Here is a 5,714-nt window from a genome sequence, read left to right on the forward strand (position 1 = left end):
CTGGGCATGTAAATGTGGATCCAGGGAACTCATCATGGGCACCTCTCAGCAGACTGGGCCATAGGCCACAGAGGGCATTGGGGATAGCTGTCCCTCATGCATGCAGGACCAGTCCTCAACAGCAAGACTGAGGGGCAAGAAACCACACTAGTGGGCACACCAGGCTTTGCAAGTCTCTCCACTTGGTGTTTGAGAGCAGGACCAGCTCCTGCTGGGCATGTAAATGTGGATCCAGGGAACTCATCATGGGCACCTCTCAGCAGACTGGGCCAAAGGCCACAGAGGGCATTGGGGATAGCTGTCCCTCATGCATGCAGGACCAGTCCTCAACAGCAAGACTGAGGGGCAAGAAACCCCACTAGTGGGCACACCAGGCTTTGCAAGTCTCTCCACTTGGTGTTTGAGAGCAGGACCAGCCCCTTTGGATTGAGTTAGCCTCTGGAATTCTGGGGCAATTCTTGGGACAGGGAGAAATTGGTCTTTCAATTTAATAAGAATATGTGGACATCTGGGCAACTAATTGGAAAAAATGAAATAGTTGTGATGGGAATTGATATGCCAACCTGGTAAAGCTAGGGTCCTACTGTTCTATCAGCCTCTCTGAGCATTCTCGGGGGTCACATCTCTCCTTGTGGCTGTCATTCTGACTTCCTGCTTCTGCATATTTCTGCTACCCCACTCGTCTCCGGCACCCCTGGCCTCTTCCAGATTGTACTCCCTCTCAGTGCCCGAATACTACTGCCGCAAAGTAGCATGTATATCAGACTTTACTGAGGGCTTGGGGTAACATGAAGGGATTGTAGCAGAGCACAGTACAGGCAACGACTTAAAATTGGCCACTAGACACCATTGTCTGGAAAACCTACCAGCCATTCTCTGCTGGGGGGAGTTTCTCTCCAGCCGCGTTGTCCTCGAGTCCTGTGCTGTGTCCAGCTTCACAGGCCTGTCTTCCTCTGAATGCTTTCCAGTTCCTCTTTGCCGACTTCCAGTCTTCAAGACTCCTGCTCATTTCTCTTACCAGACAGTTTATCTGTCTATCCACAACCCCAAATGTCATCTCTGCTAGCCAGAAACTGGTTAAGGTGCTCTGATCACAAAGGATCATCTTCTCCACCATTTAGCAGCATAAAGTAAAGTAACAACAGGATGTGGAAATTTCAGTTACTTTCCCCCCCTTTAATATGATCCAATATTTAGACAGGGCTCCCTCCCCCATGTGTCTCTCCAGTGAAGGGGCTGTGCTTTAAATATGTATTCTGCCCTGTCCTGAGCAAGCCCCGGAATATGTGCCTTTATCTTTATTTTTTTCTCTTGACACATGTATAATAGGGAAAATGAAAGCAATTCAAGTATTTAAAAACAGGAGTCTACATAATTACATACGTGTGCTAGATGTCATGTTTTATAGCCATTAAAATGATAAATATGAAGGCTGTGGCAGTAACATGGAGACATGCTTGTGATGTAATGTTACTAGAAAGAGTATGATATAAAAGTATATAGTTGATGGCACTCGTGAAAAAAATACATCTTGCATGTGGACAAGGATAGAAAGAAATACATGGACACAAAATGAAAATCGTTGTCTTGTTGGAGGCTTGGGTTGGGAGTGAGTTGGCACTCGTGAAAAAAATACATCTTGCATGTGGACAAGGATAGAAAGAAATACATGGACACGAAATGAAAATCGTTGTCTTGTTGGAGGCTTGGGTTGGGAGTGAGCTTTTCATTTTCCATCCTTTCTGAAATGTTATTTCCCCTTGCTATCAAAAAAAGGGTCAAGAGACAAGGTGGGAAATATTAGCAAATCTAGGTGTGGAAAAGAATTAATTGGGACCAATGGATTCCTGGGAAGTGCTTCTCAAACTTGAGTGTGCTTACAAATCACCAGGGGGGTCTCGGTAGGTTCCTGGGCCCCACCCTCAGAGATTCTGATTCTGTAGGTCTGGAGCAGGGCCCACGATTTTGGATTTCTAACAAGCTCCTCAGAGTTGCAGATGCTGTTTGTCCCTCAATCCCAGTTTAAGTAGCACTGCCCGAGGACACCCTGTTTCTCGCTCATGCGAGTTCTAAAGTATCTCCAGGTGAGGTCTTCCAGATCTCTTGCTCTTAAGGGTCTGTTATTAGCTGACTGGAAGTTGGTTCTGATTTAAATTGTAAACCCACGCTGATGAGCTTTTCACAGAAGTGCCTGGTATCTCTGAGGTGGGCTTCAGAGTGAAGGCTGCTGCTGGGCCTGAGGCAATGCACAGGTTCTTGCTTTAGGTCCTTCCCCTATGCAGAGCCTCCAGTGCATCTTGGTCCACTGCCTTTGGCAGCTGTCCCCTCGTACATCCCACATGGTGGTGGGGGGACAACTGGATATAACCTGGAATGCCTGAATAGCTGTGGCTTTGTTCACTTTTAGCAGTCACCTAGTGGTGACAGTGCTTTGGAAAACCATTTCCCAGATGTCCTGGGGTGGGGTGGGGACCCATGGCTGCAATGCAGATGATGGGAAAGGAACCCTGAGCTTCTTGACAGCTGCAGGTCTATTCTGATGGAGAAGGCAGGCCATGCCTCAGAGGGGTTGAATAAATGCACTACGAGAAAGGGAAGCTCAGATGGTCTAGATTAACTTCATAGCATGTTTGTGGGAAAACTGATGACAATGACAATTATGTGAATTAGTAGACGCCATATCCCTAGAGGTCAGGTGCTGGGGGAGGTTGCTGTGAGTGTTCCTCTGACCAGTGGTCCTGGCTGGGAGATGTGGCTCTAGGAAATGGTTGTGGGAAGCTGAGGAAAGCCTGTAGTTCCAGGTTCTGCAGGGAGAAGGGGAACCCAGAATCTCTGCTTGTCCCAGCTCGGACCCCTGGCTTCTCCTGGGGTGGTGGATTCAAGAGAGGTTACTGTGTGCTTAAGTTCTCTCATTTCAGCCTCACAACAACCTTGTGAGGTAGATGTTATTTCCCCATTTTACAGATGAGGAAATTGGGGCTCAGAGAGGCTGAGCTATTTGTGATCATAGAACAAGGAAGTAGAGAAGTTGGGACTTGGGACAGGTGTGTGGGCTCTGGTCCAGTATTCTTGTTGCAAAGTTATAGACATAGGTTGTCGGGCCTTAAAAACTAACGCCACCTTAAGTGACATTACAAGTGGCGCCATTATGGGCCCACAAGGGCGTATTAACATGGCAGCCTAAGACGGCGCTGGGAGGAAGTAGGGTGGGAGTGTCTGCGGGAACCTTGCCTTAGCCCTTATTGGCCAAATACCGCTTCCGTGCTCGTGAACACTGCGTGGTTGCAATAGCTAGGCATTGAGACAGGATGCATGCTCTTGACCTTTAAGCTGATAGGATTATGTTAAAACCTCCCCTCCCCATCTGCCTGTGAAAGCAAGTGCTTGTGTGATAATAAACGGAACTGCTCGACAGAACCCCCGCCGCGTCTGAGTGTCCTTTAACCGGGCTGTTTGGGGCCGGTGGCTGTGCTCACCTCTCTTCGCAGCTCTCTTCCCACGTCTCCTTCCAAAGGGGACAGGAGGGAAAGAGAAATCCGGGCCATTCACTCGCCCACCAAAAGGAAAGAGGCTAGGGCTGTTCGGGTCGGCCGGCGGTGGACCCGACAGTAGGTGATGAAGTGGGAATGGGTTGGAAGGGTGGGGAGGGAAGAGGGAGGCCCAGAGAAGAGTCTTTACCAGCGACTTATTTCTTGACCCCCACCCCCACTACAGCACATTTATGTTCAAAGCACTCCCCTCCTGTCCTTTCACATGAGGGATACACACACACACTGTCAAGGCTTTTCCTTCTTATCTTAGACAAGGGAACCGAGGCACCAAGAGGTGAAGTGATTTGCTCAAGGTCACGCAGCCAGGATGAGAAGCCAGGTCTCCCTGTCCAATATTCATTTCATGGACTGTGCACCCTCAAAAGGTTACTGGGTGAAATGATTTTGCGTGTGAAAAAAAATGTACAACCAAAGGAGATGGTTGTTAAACCATAACCCATCCACCTGAGGCAGCACTCTGCAGTCACCAAAAACGACGGCAATGAAGGGTGCATGACGCGATGGCAGTGTGTTCCTGCGATCATGTGAAGTGGTGCAACATCATGCATACAGTATGAATTTCACCAAAAAGTATGCGTAAAAAAGGCTGGAAGAAAATATATCAAAACGGTGGCTNACCAAAGGAGATGGTTGTTAAACCATAACCCATCCACCTGAGGCAGCACTCTGCAGTCACCAAAAACGACGGCAATGAAGGGTGCATGACGCGATGGCAGTGTGTTCCTGCGATCATGTGAAGTGGTGCAACATCATGCATACAGTATGAATTTCACCAAAAAGTATGCGTAAAAAAGGCTGGAAGAAAATATATCAAAACGGTGGCTTCTGGGAGGTGGGATTGTAAGTGTTATTTTCCCCCTTCCTTCCATTTATCTGTATTTTCCCAAGTTTCTCAAATGCACATTTCATATATAACAGGAAAAATATATCCCTCTGAATTTCGGTTTTAAAAAGTACTGCATGGAAGCAGCCCATGTGCCTTTTGTGAATTTTCAGGCGAGGCACCATTGCCTTCTTTCCCCTTCACACCTGCTCCATTGCTAGTCCGTGGGCATGGGGCTTGGGTTCAGGTGGGACATCTTGGCTGGGAGCCTCCATNTTGCTAGTCCGTGGGCATGGGGCTTGGGTTCAGGTGGGACATCTTGGCTGGGAGCCTCCATGTGCTAGTTTGCATTTTAAGGACAGAGAGTTTCCTCAAAACGAGACCACTGTGTGTGATGGGGAGAGTCTGTTCTGAATCCAGTTCCAAAAGGTGCACAGGAACCTGGGATGGCGATCCCCCATCGTCTCACAGTGACCCCGTGGACTGGAACCCCAGCCTCCTGCGGCCCAGTCCAGTCCTCTTGTCCCCAGGCTGCCCCGTGGCCGCAGCACCCACAGCACCTGGGCATTTCACGCTGGTGCTCGTGAGGGAGCTAGCGGGGCTAAGGCAAACCTTCTCCATGCCTGGGTGGCCAGATCCAGGCAGCACGGCAGGGTCTCGGTGCCCTCGATGCCCCCGTGCCTCAGTCGTCCAGGTGCTGCTCCTCCCAGGTGGACGTGGGGATGGCGCTGTAGGGGTCCATGATGACCTTGGCACAGCGAATTATCATCACGATGAGGAAGAGGCAGAGGAAGACGAAGCAGGCCAGGGTCAGTCCTTTGTCCACGTCGACATAGACAGGCTCGGGCGTGGGCTCCTCCATTTCGCCGCCGCAACTTTGGGCTCCTCTGGCTGGGGCTTGACTGGTACCATTTTCCACCCTGCAGAAAGAGCCGCGACAGTGGGGAGGGAGGGTCATGCCACTTGCCTGGGGTGGGTGCAGGGTTTGGGAGGGAAGGGGACACATGCATCCTTTCGGGACCCACACAATCACAGCTCTAAACCTGTAGGCAACCGGAGTCTCTGGCAGGGTGCAGCCAGCGCCTCCCCGGGGTGGGGCGGNTGACCTTTAAGCTGATAGGATTATGTTAAAACCTCCCCTCCCCATCTGCCTGTGAAAGCAAATGCTTGTGTGATAATAAACGGAACTGCTCGACATAACCCCCGCCGTGTCTGAGTGTCCTTTAACCGGGCTGTTTGGGGCCGGTGGCTGTGCTCACCTCTCTTCGCAGCTCTCTTACCCCGTCTCCTTCCAAAGGGGACAGGAGGGAAAGAGGAATCCGGGCCATTCGCTCGCCCAC

The sequence above is a fragment of the Galeopterus variegatus genome, unplaced genomic scaffold (genome assembly GCF_000696425.1).
Source record: "Galeopterus variegatus unplaced genomic scaffold, G_variegatus-3.0.2 Scaffold2321, whole genome shotgun sequence".
NCBI lineage: Eukaryota > Metazoa > Chordata > Mammalia > Dermoptera > Cynocephalidae > Galeopterus > Galeopterus variegatus.